Genomic DNA, 15,161 nt, shown 5'->3' on the forward strand with positions numbered 1-15,161 from the left:
TGAATGACAAAGCTACGAAACTTTGGATAAACTGACCTCTTTTCATGATCCATTCAATGTTTTCCACCTCAGTTTCCCCATGTATTAAAAAGACAGAAAGTAATAAGGCTAAGTTACCTATGTTTGGTCTGTTGAAGTAGGTTGAATTCTTCTGGACTGAGATGAATGCAAATTGCCTTGTTATTTCACTAATTAATAATGTCTGCTTGGAAATGCGACTATTACTGCACAATAAATGATAAGCCTTGTAATTATGGATGACAGTAATTGCTTCTTTTTTTGGCCCTTAACTTCATCCTAGTTTATCTTCCCGAGTTATAGCTACCTCTATAGGGGTCAGGAAAACATTTTTTTAAAGAATCAAAACAATAGGTTCCTTTCCCAGGGGTTTGGAAATTGATGAATCATCTTACTCTGCGTGCAGCATTCAAACTAACTGCGTGCTTGACACACAGGCGGAAAAGTGGGCTCTTTGAAATTTGAGCTGAGTACAGATCATGTCACCTGGCTGGCGGGTGACCTGTTCCACTCGCCATCTGACCCCCTGTGCCCAACGTCACCTGGAGCCTGAAATCTGGAAGCAGAAAGTCCTTGACTGGAGTCAGCGGAGAGAAAATCATCACCTGCTTGGGCACAAACATGCCTGAGGACTGCGTCACTGTTTGTTAAGTGGGATCAGCTAATAGTTGCACAGCGGGCCTTCAAAGTGCTGCGGTGGGGCTGATGAAGTTTCTGTAAATGCACGGCCTGTGTGGAGGCCTTGGACTTTGAATCTCAAGCGCTGGGAGCATTTTGAGCTTGTCACAGGCTCTCTGGTGAACTCTATTTGGTTACGCTGCTCGGGAAAAGAATCAACTTCATTTCCACCACCTTCACCCGGGTCCCTCTACTCCAGCCACATTTCTGCCTCAGGGCTTTGGCACATGCTGTTCCTTCTGCCTCGACACCATTCCCCCTGCCTGGACACCTTTCCCGCCTTCTGCCTGGACCCCCTCTTCCCCCCGCCCCGGATAACAGCCTAGCTTGTTCTTATGTTTCACTGAGTTACCTACTTACAAATGACCTCCTTAGAAACCTTCCACGCTGCTCTCTTTCTCCTCATCCTGCTTTATATTTCGTCATAGCATGTGATTTCTATTTTACTTAGGTATTGGAGCAGTAGTCTATGGTTAGTCTGTTCGACCAGAACATAAGTTTCTTGAGAGGAGAAGAAGCCACATTGCTTTTGTCTACCGCTCTGTCCCAGTGTCTACAGTAGGACCTGATCTATCGTAGACCCTCAAGAAATATTTCTTGAATAAATGAACGAAGGAAGGAATGATTTTCTCTCTGATTACAAGTGGACAACTGAAACAAAGAGAAAAATAAACTAGTCAAGTTCAATAGCCATTTAGTGGGAGAGTTAGTATTAATACTTTGATTTCCTGACTCATAAACCAGGGTTTTTTTCCTTCCATATGACACCGTTCTTCAAATATTTGGCAACTAAGACATCCCTTGACGAACAATTTATTCATCAATCTTTAGCCACTTCATGTCTACAGCACCAACTAGAACTTCACAAGGGTAAGTGCTTATTAACCAAATTCTTAATGAGTTCATCTGTTGCACAAAACTCCTTCAAAAGCAAAGGAGATTGAAAGTTACTTAAACTATTACATTTTTAAAACATTTTTAAAATAAATGGTTATAAATATTTACTGTATAAATGTAGGTGTACATAAAGTATAACTGAAATAAGTATTGCAATCCTACACAGAAGTAGACTTCTTGGTATATTTAATATTTGTTTAATAACTGCAATCATGCTACATGCAAAATTTTCTAATCGGTATTTTTGTGAGTTATATTTTAGACATGTTCCGATGTCACTAAACTAACATTTTAGAGACTGACTATATTCCGATATCTGGGTGTGCCATAATTTTACTTAACCATCTTCTTACTTTTGATAATTAAGATTATTTCCATTTTTTATTTATTAGATTTCTAGATTTGGGTTCTTTTATATTTCTGAGTTCAGTTATTGTATTAACATTTCCATACTTGTCAAAACTACACAGAGAATGAGCTGTTGTCCACATTCTTACCAAAAATGCTACATATAATCTACAAAAAATCCTGGACTGCAAGCTCAAAGCTTCTCTTTGAATCAATCAACATTGAAGCTTTCACTCATCTGCACTTCTAGTCTTTGAGGCTTGGTGTGGAAGGTGGGAACATGTGGACAGTGGAGCTGGACACAGTGACCAATTTGAGAGCAAAGAGAGGCTTGGGTTGTTTACTCTTCTGTCCTGTGTGTGTGTGATTCTGGCCTGTGTAGCAAGAGGGATGAAAATCCAGACTCACGTTTGTGGCGCCTACAGACCTCTGCACTTTAATGATTGTGACACGAGTTGCACTGGGTTGTCGTCAACATGACTCAGCCCCAGAGTCAAACTTGGCAGCTCTGCAAAGCCAGGGGTTGGTCCTACCTGTCATGACAGTGGAGAAGGGAAGAGCCCCAAAGGGTCTCTTGGTCTGAACAAGAACCTTGTGTTCAGAGTGTGGCCTGATCTGGTGGGATATTCCAGTCATAATTCTGGTTAGTGACGCTTGTCACATACCTACTATGCTTGTAAAGCTCCAATTGATGCTTCCTCTCCCTGTAGCTTTGCACCAGTATTAATTGCTGCCATTGATGGAGTATCTCCTTTGTGCCAGTGTGCCATATGTCAGGCTTGATATGCTACTACCAGATAGTGGCAGGCTATCTTCTTTTTCCCTAAGAACAAGTACTGAAGGCAAGTGTTATTGTTGCATTTTCCAAATAAAGACATGGAAGTTCAGAGAAGTTAAGGAAGGGGTCCAATGTCACACAGAGCTGGGATTTAAAACTTGATCATTTGAGATCAAAGCCTAGGTATCACTGCATACCTCTGGTTCTGCAGAGTGGGAGTCTTAACTTCTACTCAATTCCCATAATTCTTGGGACAAGTGTCATGAGATATACTGTATTAGATTTATCCATTCAACAACGATCCCATTAACTGCCCACTTAGTGAGTATTTACTTTGTGCCAGCCTCTCTGCTAGTTTCCACTGAGAATAAACTATACTCCTGGTCTTAAAAGAGAAAGAGGATAAACACAGAGAAAATTGTGGATGACTTAAGCCTCCATCCTTAGGACCTAGAATACTATATTCACCACAGGAACTAGCTCTTCATGGACACTCAATAAATATTTGTAGAAGAAAAGAAAGAACAAAGGACGGGTAATACATTATAAAGGGCTTAAACCCTAGTCTAAAGGTGTGGAATCTGTTCTCAGCTTTATTTTGTATTTGCTATGCAACCTTTGATATTTATGCTTATTACTTAGACTCTCTCAGCCTGCGTCCTTATTTGTAAATAGGAAGATGATTATCTTTGCCTGATTCCACTCATAGGATTTGTGGGGATCCAGTAGATCGGAGGATCAGCTATGGGTATCAGAGCAACTAAAAAAAAGTCAACATCATCTTTCAAAGTGTAAGGAATTATTATATTTGTTAGTCAATTCAACTGACCGATGTTTACTGAGTACCACATGTCAGGTGTTGGACTTAGGGCTTTACAAATGCCACACAATTGTCCTTTCAATAATGGGGTTGGGTTGATGTGAACAGCTCAGGAGGGCTGTCTGAGATGACACAGCAAGTGAGGGCAGAAGGAGGAGTCAGATCCCCATGTGCCATGGTGATGCCACAGCTTTTCATGGTTGCTCAGTTATGGATCTCAGTGGCTTTAGGTAAAAGTCATCCCACCAGAGGCATTTCTTTAGGAACAGAAATTAAGCACTGGTTCTGACAGCTACCTACTGAGTTAGAATCGGCCACAGGCAATCAATTCACTTGCTGGAAGTCGACCTAGGCTGCAGAGCTTCACAAACACAAGAGACTTTGTTACCTTCAAGCCTTCACCTTTCAAATCCTTTTAGTTCTGAATCCAAAGCCACCCCGTCTTAGTTGTGTCTGCTCGGTCCCTGCCTCTGATTTGCTGGAAGTGAGGGTGAGAGTGGGGAGGGAAGGATCTATGAATGTTGTCTATGGAATTTCACTCAGGTGCCCAGAGCATCTGGTAGGGAAGTGCAGTCCTGAAATTTTTGCATAAAAATGGCTTCCTTCTGATACTATGTGTGAGGCTCTTTCCAGGCTCACATTCTTTCTTCTTAAGCTTCTGCAATCCTCTCTTGAGTAATTCCACTGCTCCTATCACTCTGCTCTAGCTCACCCTCCAAATTGCCACCCAAGTATTCTTTGTTGGACACAGTTGAGCCTCTCACCTTTCCTACTAGAGGTCATGGAGCTCATTTATTTCATCTCACCCTCTCAAATCTTCCCTCATCCCCAACCAATGCCTACATGCCCAAACATCTTGTTGGTACTTGAATTCTCCATCACATTTTTCAGATCTCTTTGTTCATCCTATTACCTGGATCTGGACTCTATTTCTGTTTTCCATTTTGCTTGGTCATCTGCTATTTCTTAAAGTCAAGAAGACCAGGCATCAGCTTTGTGTGTGTGCTATTTCCAGATGGCACTATGTTGCTTCTTGCTCTGTGCTCTTGTAGTACATTCTCCTTAAGCCAATTCTGACACACCTCCCATTTTACTGTCATGCTTTCTATATGTACTTGTCCTTCCTGCTGGGCCAGAGCTCTGTACATACAGGGATGGTGTCACACTCATTTTCATATACTTGTTGCTAGTGTGGTGCCTGGTACATAGTAGGTACTTGATATATGCCTGCCAAGTTTAACTGAATCAAGAGTCTCAGAGGTGAAAAGTAGCCGACAATTGTATAAAACTTGGGGAAAAATCTGAGTAGTCTTCAGCAATTATCAATGAATGACAATTTTTAAAATAATGGCCTTCATGTTGGCTTATAAAGGATAAGTTAAAAAAAAAAAAGGATAAGTTTTGGAGTATTAGAATACCTGAAGCAAAACAACCCAAACAAATGCAAATGAAAATTTTATTTTTAATCTAATAAAAGGGGGGGGGACTGAAGGAGAGGGGACTAAACTCCCCCAACCCTGGACTTTCCAAGAAACCAGATTCTAATTATGTATTTAATTAACCTCTATCCCCTGTGGTTTCTCTTGATGACTTTCTGTTTGAAGGGCTTTACAACCTTGAATATTCCTGACATGGTGATTGGTGTTGGCTTAGGTAGATTGATTTCCAGATTCTCTAGGATTGCCATTAAAGTTGTGTTTCTTCATTAGGTTTCCAGCTATCACCTCAGTCTCTCCACCTCCAGGTCCTGCCACAAACAAGGAAATGGAAGGGAAGAGGAAATGGAAAAGGAGAAAGAGAAAGAGGAAGACTTGTGATACTTCTGAATTCATTTTAACAATTCACAACAAACCCATTTTTGTGGTTAATATCATGAGTTTTTCAAATGTCTCATTACTTACTGCTGGATTGCCTTAAATACTTTGAGTACCAATGGATGAAAATAGCTCAGACTCCTGCCAACACCAGATATTCTCATTGACTTAAAAAAATAAGTATAAATCCTATTTAATTGGTTTATCATTATATTTGTTTGAATACTCACAAAGTTAAAGATTTTTCCATATCTTTCTTAGCCAATCATATTTCCAATTTTATGAGTTGTCAGTTCACAGAATGAAATAGTTTTAGTGCAAAGACCATCATCTTCAAAGATTTACAGCTAAAGAATTTCTTAAAACACACAAGAGTTTCATTGTACCTGGATAAAATTATTATTCTCAGTGTAAAAAAGATGAGTCTTTCTAATAAGGATCTCTGCTTTCAGAATGGAAGCATGGTCATTGTACTCATACTAGGTACCAGAGCAGCATTTTAGTTACCTAAAGTTACTGAAGACATAGTCCCTCAATTTCTAGCACTCACAATCGCATAGAAAGACACAACACAATCCATTGCAGTATATAATGATAGGTGCTAGGATAGAGCAGCCACATTGTGCTATGGAGTCAAGAGAACAGTCATCTGAGTAAGACACAGTGAAAGGAAAGATAAGGCTCCAAAGAGAGCAGTGCTTAAAGTAATGTAGGGAAAGGGGAGGAAGTGGGGGAATAAATGAGGCAAAATCTTCAGGACTTGGGAGTGGAGGTTGAAGCTATGTGTTAATTTCCAGGTTTCTGGATTCTTCTCCCTTTCTAAGTCCCTTTATCTTTCTCTTCCCCACATGTGCAACAGGCAGGAGTTAGTTGTTTGGAATAAACCTTAATGAAGTAGGGGTTGCTTTTGGCAGGTAAACACAACAATGTTATCTAAGACAGGTGATAATTAACAACAAAATATTTTATTTATTTTATTTTTTTAAGGGATTTATTTATTTATTCATGAGAGACACACAGAGAGAGGCAGAGACATAGGCAGAGGGAGAAGCAGGCTCCCTGCAGGGAGCCCGATGTGGGACTGGATCCGGGATCCTGGGATGAGGACCTGAGCCGAAGGCAGTCATCCAACCACTGAGCCACCCAGGCATCCCAACAAAAATATTTTAAAGAGGGTTTTTGGGCTATGTCACTGCTCTACTCCAAAGAACGTGAGGTCCAGGGAAAAACTGAAAATTGCCAATTTGGACCTTGGACTTAAGGAATATCCACTGTGCTTTGTAAGGTGTTCAATGATATCCCTGTTCTCCACCCACTAAATATCAGTAGCAGGCCTACCCAGTTGTAACAAACAAAAATGTCCCCAGACATTTTCAGATGTACTCTGGAGAGAAACACTGACCTAGAGGGAAATGCAGGGGATGTGGCATTCTCAAGGCAGGCACTACTTGTGCCACTTGAAGGCAAGAAACGTGATGACAAGCAGAGCAAGACTGCTGTGTCTGGATCCTGGAACCCCAGGGGATTGCCAGCACTAGGTGACATAAACAAGGTAGGGGTAGGCAGATTGTGCAAAACCTCAAGCGAGTGGAGACGTTAGAGAGATGAGATGAATAACATATACAGCATTCTCTCATGACGGAAGATCAATGCTTAAGAATGTACCCATTTTTTCCCTTCTAAAGTCCATTTACCTGGTTATAGTAATGGACCCACACTGTTGGCAAACTGTCAGCATAATTTCCATCGTGGATCACACAGTCCCTATAGAATTTGTACATTTTACTGGCTCTTTTATATTACTGCCAATGATATTTCACTTTCAAGCTTCATTCAAGAGCTTTTTAAAAAAAAAAACCCTCCATTTGCAATCTGTTAATCTTTCAACTACAATATTTTTTTTTGTATTTTGCCTTTTCTTCTGCATTTCTCACACGTATTAAATCGGACAGGATGGCTTGACCATTACCCTCTCTGGGAGCCAAGGTATAATCGCAAAGGCTTTCCAGACTCATATCTTATCTCTTCAGCCACCTTCCTTTCCCCATGGATTTGCTGTTCATATCCCCAAAGAAACAGATGGACATTTTATATTTTCTCCTGTCATTCATTTGCTTGTATCTTCTTATCATGAACTTACCGTGTAATGGCTGATGTGGCATCTTGGAAATGTGACCCTCTATAGGAAAGATGACACTTCTTCATGATTACGTCAAATCTACCTTAAGAGACAGTGCTAATTAGATTACTCCTCTAGCAGTCCATTTGTTTTAAATTCATCTTCTTTCCATGTCCCCACACATTCCACCTCTTCATTCTTCTTAGTCATTTCAGACTGTTTTCTAAAAATCTACCTTGAGGGAACCCTGGGTGGTGCAGCGGTTTAGCGCCTGCCTTTGGCCCAGGGCGTGATCCTGGAGACCTGGGATCAAGTCCCACGTCAGGCTCCCGGTGCATGGAGCCTGCTTCTCCCTCTGCCTCTCTCTCTCTCTCTCTCTGTGACTATCATAAATAAGTAGAAATTTAAAAAATAAATAAATAAATAAAAATCTACCTTGAGCCTCTTTGGGGGAAGGTTTCCCTCTCATTCATCTCTACCTACAGCTAAGAGATTGCTTCCCATTAATTGAATTTGTTATTGCTAAGTGTCTCTTCTCCTGTGCCACAGGGACCATGCATTTGTGTCACAATTGGGATAAAGTGAGTTTTTCAGGGCTGGTAGAGATCTGATTTTGGAGCTAAATTAGGGCATAAGCAGTAAGTTCCTCTTTCTGAGAAATTATTTGTAAGGAGTGAAAGATACTTACAGATACTTTTCCCCAAGTCCTATAAAATTACATATGATTGGTGTAGATAACTATAGTAAATGTGACCAAGTGTGCATAAGACCCTAGAATCCAGGCAACATCAAATCTAAGGTGAGTATAAGCATAAGTAAAGTGGTACAGGAGAAAAAAAAAGAGAAGGCTCTTTATTATGCATAACCAAGACAGCTTTCATAAGTGGCCCCAAAACATATGTAGTTCATCATCCTTCCATCCATCTCATTCATCCTTCCATACATCCACCCATTTAATATTTATTGGAAGCCTAAATAAGCCATCAGTGAAGCCATGTACTGCACCTGTCAAACTCAGTGAGTTCGTAATTTACTCAGGAAGGAGAGGATATATACAAGCTTAGCAGTACTCAATTCAAAACATTCCTCTGAATGTGTCCCACCAAAAGACAAGTATATACTTTTGGATACTCAATGAAGTCAGACACTTGATAAAAACAAGCAACCGGAGGAAGCTGGGTGGCTTAGTCAGTTACGTGTGTGCCTTCATCTCAGGTCATGATCTGGGACTGAGCCCCATGACAGGTCCCCTGTTCAGAGGGGAGCCTGCTTCTCCCTCACCCTCTGCCCTTCCTCCTGCTTGTGCTCTCTATCTCTAATAAATAAATAAAACCTTTAAAAAAACAAGCAACCAAAGAAAAGAGGGGGTTACAAACATGAAAATTCCTTTTCACTTATTGGATTGGTTTAAAGAATGGTGAAGTCATCCTAATTTTTTTCTTTGTAAGTCTGCTAGCTTCCTCTGACTTTTATCAGTATTTTTAAGTAAGCTCTATACCTAATATGGGACTTGAACTCACAACCTCAAGATCAAGGATCACATACTCTATCTACTGAGCCAGTCAGGTGCCCCATAGCTTCCTCTGATTTTTAGCAAAGAAAAAACAAAAGTCCAGAGTAAAGTTTAACAATCAAATAGGTGGAGTCAAGAACTACTTAGACACTCTCTGAGTTTTATTAATTGAGAATATAAGGGAGCTGGGCAAGAAATCCCTTCCCTTTTTGACATTTTCCCTTTCCTCAAAGGACATTCATGCCTGTTGCAATCATGGGGAGTATTACAAAGTAGAGGTGTGTGGTGCCTATGAGAACATAGAATAAGTAGATTTGAGAACTGAAAGATAATTGGAATTGACTAGATGAGGATGGAAAGAATGCAATCCAGGCAACAGAAATAGCATGTGCAAGAGCCCTGAGGTTGGATGGAATTTGGTGTATTCCAGTATGGGAAAGGCCACTGTGACTGGAAGGTTGAAAATAAGAGGAAGAGAATGCTGAAAATGTAACCTATGACTATTATAAATTCAATGGTAAATGCTTCAAGTATTTTAAGCTTGAGAATGTTTGAAGTTGAAGAGAACCATTTCAACAAGATAGAAGGGATGGAAAGAATGGGTTGAACACTGAATCAAGGACACAGAATTTAGTTGGAGAGAGAAAGTAAGGCTAGGAAGAGCATAGCGATGGCACGTTGGGGGAAAGCCTTCCTTTCAACTTGACCTGTGACTGGAAGAACACATTTTAGATGGTGAAGAGGCACAGGGGCCTTAGTTTTTTTCACCCATAGTGGTCAAGGAGGGAAGTAACATTGTCTAAGCTTTTTGTGTACATTTCCTATATGTCCCACTTGAACCCTGCAAGAAGAGAAGGCTAAACAGGCAATCCATGCTTGACCTGGAAAGACCCATGGAAAGACCCTTAATGAGTACCATCTCAGCCAAGAGGAAAGGAAGGGGAAATGGAGTAGATGATTTTCAAAGTCTATGTGTCTTTTTGAAAGATGCATATTCCTCAGAGATAGGTCTGGGCACAAACATTGCATGGTTCTCCTTATTTTTATAATTCACTAAATCTCTTTCATCTTTCATTACGCTGGTTTTTTAGCAGAGAAACTTCAAGACTTTGTTTTAATCCACTGCATAGCGTGCACAATTATATGTCTATTTATCTTATCTTTGACCTCTTACTTTAATTAATTTCCAAATCGCATTAGGCAGAAATTGCCATCCCGCCTTATCATTTGCTTTCTACCCACTCAGATTATAGTAGCTCACTCATTGGTTGGTACCAGCCAATCAGTAAAAAGGCTGAGGTAGAGCGGCTCCGGCAAATGGACAGGTAGGGTAAGAAGATGCGGGGTTAGCTCTTTCTGTCTCCATTGCCAACAACCATATCAAGGCTATTTCATGTGTCTGAGCAAAAAAGACATTTTTGAGCAATTTCCTAATTTTTTCTGAGTCTGGGCATGGAGTTTCATTCACTGATTAGCTTTTGCAGAACGGTTAGGAGCAATGATTAGTTTCCCAGAGAAATTTTAATTATAGTTTTCTCTTTTATCTAATAACTTGTTCTATATTGGATATGGCTAAAAGTAGTTTCCTTAGAAACATTAGTCACTTTTTCCAGTTTCCTTTAGTAGCCATATCTGTGATAAAACTAGTACATATATATTTTTTTTGTAAGTTTAACAGTTAAATCACAGGCTTTAGAATGTAATTACCTTGGTTTAATTCCTCAATGCACTACTTAATTATTATTTTAAAAATAACCAAATTGCTTAAACTCTTTAAGCCTCAGTTTCCTCATCAGTAAAATGTAAAAAGTGATAATTCATATCTCATAGAGGTTTGGTAATATTTGAATAAAATAAGTACATATAGTTTCCCTAATAAAGCTAGCTATTGTTGCTCTTTGGGGTTTTGTTATTGTTTAAAAGATTTTATTTTTAAGCTGTCTCTGCACCCAACATGGGGCTCAAACTTCTAACCTCAAAGTGAAGAGTTGCACACTCTATGGGTTAAGCTAGCCAGCCACCCCTATTGTTGCTTTTTGTAACACACACACACACACACACACACAGAAATTAGTAAACACAAAGAAATATGTATCTGAGTCTACTTACAAAGCAATGCATTATCCAGGCACATCTAGGAAAGTGGAAGGCAGCCAAGAAAAAGCTTCTGTGTTTCAGTACTTGAAGGTTTAATAAAGACCCACCATGTGACACGTAAGGTCTTAGTAGTTGAATAAGTCCTAACTTTCACCCTCGAGGAGTTTAAGTTCTAACAGAAAAGCCAGGAAACACTGTAACAAGAAATAGGAGGAGGAGAAAGGAAAGAATAGGATAGGAAGAAGGCGAAGGGAGAAGATAGGGAGGGTGGCAGAGGAGAGGGAGGGAAGGAAGAGAATTGGCCTCTGGAGCTGGCCTTCCCTTAGAAGAAAATCCATTTTCTACTTGTATGAAAAGTCAAAATCCCAGACTAAAAATTTGACCTGAGTTGAATTGAAGAAACCATGATTTTAAAACCTCTCCTTGTTCGTTATGTCAATAGTAACAACAATCTACACTTACGGAGCTTTCCCCTGGGCACCAGACACTGTGTTAAGTGCTTTGTAAGTAATAACCTACTTAAACTTCACAACAACCCAGAGAAAGTTCCTAGTACTTCCTTTTTACAGATGAGAAAACTGAGACTGAACTGCATGAAGCATCTTGTGAAGGAAAGAAAGGCTGGTGAGGATAGCGTATGTCTAAGGTTGCATGATGTTTGGGAATTGGGACTTGAAAATCCAAAGGAGTGGAAGTGCAGAGTGAGTTGGAACAAGTAAATGTAATAGCCTCCATAACCTTTTCAAAATTCTTGGGCAAATTGAAGAGGTCATGGAGTAACCCCAGAACTTGGGATGGTTGTTCATGGCATGTTAATTCTATTTGAATGGAGTCATTCTGGTTGTACCAACCACTATAGCACAAAGTAGCACATGTCATGACAGTGGCAGGCCCAGGGGGCCAGGCAGACATGTATAAGGGAGGCTTAGCCAGGCCTGACATCCTTAGAGAGAAGCTTGGATGTGACTTCAAGGATGAGCAGAAACTCCCCAGGCAGAGAATTGATAGTAAGCAGGACATTTCAGGTAGGGTGGATGGCATTGGCAAAGGCTTGGTATGAAATAGGTTGGTGTGATGGAAGCCATAACTAGGCAGGCAAAATGAATGCTACCAAATTAATTTTTTTTTATATGATAGTCACAGAGAGAAAGAGAGAGAGAGAGAGAGAGAGGCAGAGACACAGGCAGAGGGAGAAGCAGGCTCCATGTACCGGGAGCCCGACGTGGGATTTGATCCCGGATCTCCAGGACCGCGCCCTGGGCCAAAGGCAGGCGCTAAACTGCTGTGCCACCCAGGGATCCTCCAAATTAATTGTTTAAAGTTAAACTATACACCTAAGGAAGAACCCAGAAATCCTTACTCATATGCTAATTATCTATTTTCTGGAAAATTCAGGCAACTGAATTCTCTACTTTCCTAAGCTTCAGTGAATGATAGATGAGGAAGAGAACATGATATTGGAGACAAGTACTCTCAAAGGAAGTGGGAAAATGTTAAAATCATAAAATCAGACGTAAAAATTTAAAATAATAGACTAGCTATATAATACATAGATGGACTTGCAAACTCCAGCAGAACCACTGTTTCACCTGACAGTATCATAATAATGTGCTCTAGTCCAATGTTATGGATTGAATGCTTAGGTTAAGTGGGGTCATGAGGGTGGGGCCCCCATAACGGGATTAGTGTCCTTATAAGAAGAAGAGGAGGGGCACCTGCGTGGCTCAGTCGGTTAAGTGTCTGCCTTTGACTCAGCTCATGATCTCAGGGTGCCGGGATGGAGCCCTGCATTGGGGTCCCTGCTCAGTGGGGAGTGTGCTTTTCCTTCTGCCCCTCTCCTCCAACTTCCCACTTGTGCTCTCTGCTATCTCTTATACTCTGTCTCTCTCAAATAAATACAAATAAAATTTAAAAAAAAATAAAAAGAAGAGGAGGAGACCAGAGAGCACTCTCTCACTCATGTGGGGACACAGTAGGAAGGCAGACATCTGCGAAGCAAGAAGAAGACCCTCCCTCACCAAGAACTTGACCATGCTGCCACCCTGATGTTAAACTTCCAAGCCTCCAGAACTGTGACAAATAAATGTCTGCTGTTTGAGCAGTTCAGTTAATGGTATTGACTGCAGCAGCTGAAGCTCTAAGACACCTAATTCCCCTCCAATGCAACAATGGTTTCTGAAATAGTCATAGAGCATGGTGAACCATTCATATCTTAATGTGTGCCAGTGATGGTTAACATCACTTTAGCAGGTTTGGGAGCTGGGAAAGGAGAAGCTCAGACACCTCTCAGGGTTTTTCATTTGGGAGCAAGTAGAAGGTGCTCTATCAATGGAAAGGTGCTGGCTTAAGTTTGAAGTACCTTATAAGATAACCAGGCAGAGATATCCAGTGGGCACTGGGACATGTAAAGCTCAGGGAGAGATCTTGGAGAGCAATTTGGATTTGGGAAATCAGTGGCTGATAGCAAGTCATGGAACAGTGAGAGGGGAGAAGTCTGCCTAAGAGGCTATAATTATTCAATGACAAGGGATGTCAGCCAGACTCTGAGTTCTAAAGAATGCCAACACCAGGCCATTGAGAAAACCCACTAGGACAGTACTTTGGCCTTCCAGCATTTAGGCCCTCCTTCTGATACCTAGCAGCTTTGGTAGGTACTTAATGCTGGTGTCCTAAAATAAATAGATATTTTGGGTCCAGAGGGGAGAGGAACTTTCACCTTATTTTAGCATCTGTAATTCTATTAAAGTAACTTATGTCTATATTAACGTTTCAGCAGCCATAGTCTACTGTTGACTCATTTTGAACTTTTAGTCAAACTAAAACCCCTGAGTTATGTTCTCAGTAACTGTTATAAAGAGCCAAGTTTCTGTAACTCATGGTAGTGCAAATGGTTTTTGACCTTACATGCAAGTCTTGTCTGAATTAATGGTTTCATCCTGTGTTCTTTGGTTACTGAGGTCATCAAGAAAAGAAAATGATGTTATGTTTTATTTCTTCAATGTAAGAAGTCAGGTACATGTTGAACATGAATTATCATCCGAAATACTTTTAATGAAAAACTGTGGTTTAAAGAGTCAGGTCTCAATTATCTAGGTGATTACAAAAGTATTTATCATTCTTTACTTAGTTCATTCTCTAAATACATGCTAAAAGTTGGCTACTTACCAGGCACTGTACTAGGGACTGAGTATTCAAGAGTATAAACAACCCAATCTCTTTTCCCATGAGGTTTATTCTCAGGTGGGGAAGATAAACATTAAGCAAGTGAATAGAAATATAAAATCATTATAGGTACCATGAAAAGAAAAGCACAGGCTTCTAAAAGAAAGAATGACAGGGGATCTCCATTAGATGGGTGAGTCAGGGCAGTCTTCTGAAGAAGTGGTGTTAAGCTAGAACTTAAGTATGAGTTGGTCTCAGCTAAATGAAGATGGGATGGAGGGGCAAGGCTTCAAGACAGACTGGGGCAGGTGCAAGATCCAGAGGCAGGAACATGCTACTGTGTCTGATGTCCCAAATGAAGGTAAAAACATCTGCATGGCAGCAAGGGAATAACCCTTGGTGGGACTGGTAAGTGAGGGGGCAACCAGGTCATCTAGCCTGGTACATCATTTAAGGATCATTTTTTGTTTGTTTGTTTGTTTTGTCAAATGCGACAGGAAGCCTTTGAAGGATTTTCAGCCAGAAAGTACATTTTTTGTTTAAGATGGCCCTGGGGCATCAGTTGAAAGGTCATTGCCAAAGTTCAGGTGAATGATGCTGATGGTTGCCCTTGAATGGTGGCAGCAGAGGTGGGGAAATTCATGATAGGCTTTGGCAGGAAGTGTTGGGGAAGACATAACTAATGATGGCCAGGTTTGGAGACTGTTCAGCCAGGTGAATGGAGATAACAAAGAAAGGGAAAACAAGGGTAGTAATAGGCTTACCAAGGGAGGTCTAGATTTCCAACATGGACATGTCTAGTGTGAAAGCCTGTTAGTTGTACTACTAGTATTAAATGTAAGAAATCATATTTCTAGTTGGGGATATATGTTTTAGAGGCCTTGACATGAAATGAAATTTAAAACCCATAGATGAGG

The 15,161-nt window shown here is 40.5% G+C and overlaps 1 long non-coding RNA gene across 3 annotated transcripts in view; it reads left to right on the top strand.

Annotated features, from left to right (window-relative positions):
• Positions 1-821: 821 nt before the first annotated feature.
• Positions 822-15,161, top strand: part of LOC140603843 (uncharacterized) — a 144,716-nt gene continuing 130,376 nt past the window's right edge. For 2 of the 3 annotated variants that reach the window (XR_012006825.1, XR_012006824.1), the window contains exon 1: positions 822-1,566. This is a non-coding gene — a long non-coding RNA (uncharacterized lncRNA). Of the gene's footprint in view, positions 1,567-5,248; positions 5,562-15,161 lie in introns of those variants that run through there. The other variant, XR_012006823.1, reaches the window with a different exon arrangement.

Source organism: Canis lupus, chromosome 14 (assembly GCF_048164855.1).
Source record: "Canis lupus baileyi chromosome 14, mCanLup2.hap1, whole genome shotgun sequence".
NCBI classification, from domain to species: Eukaryota; Metazoa; Chordata; class Mammalia; order Carnivora; family Canidae; genus Canis; species Canis lupus.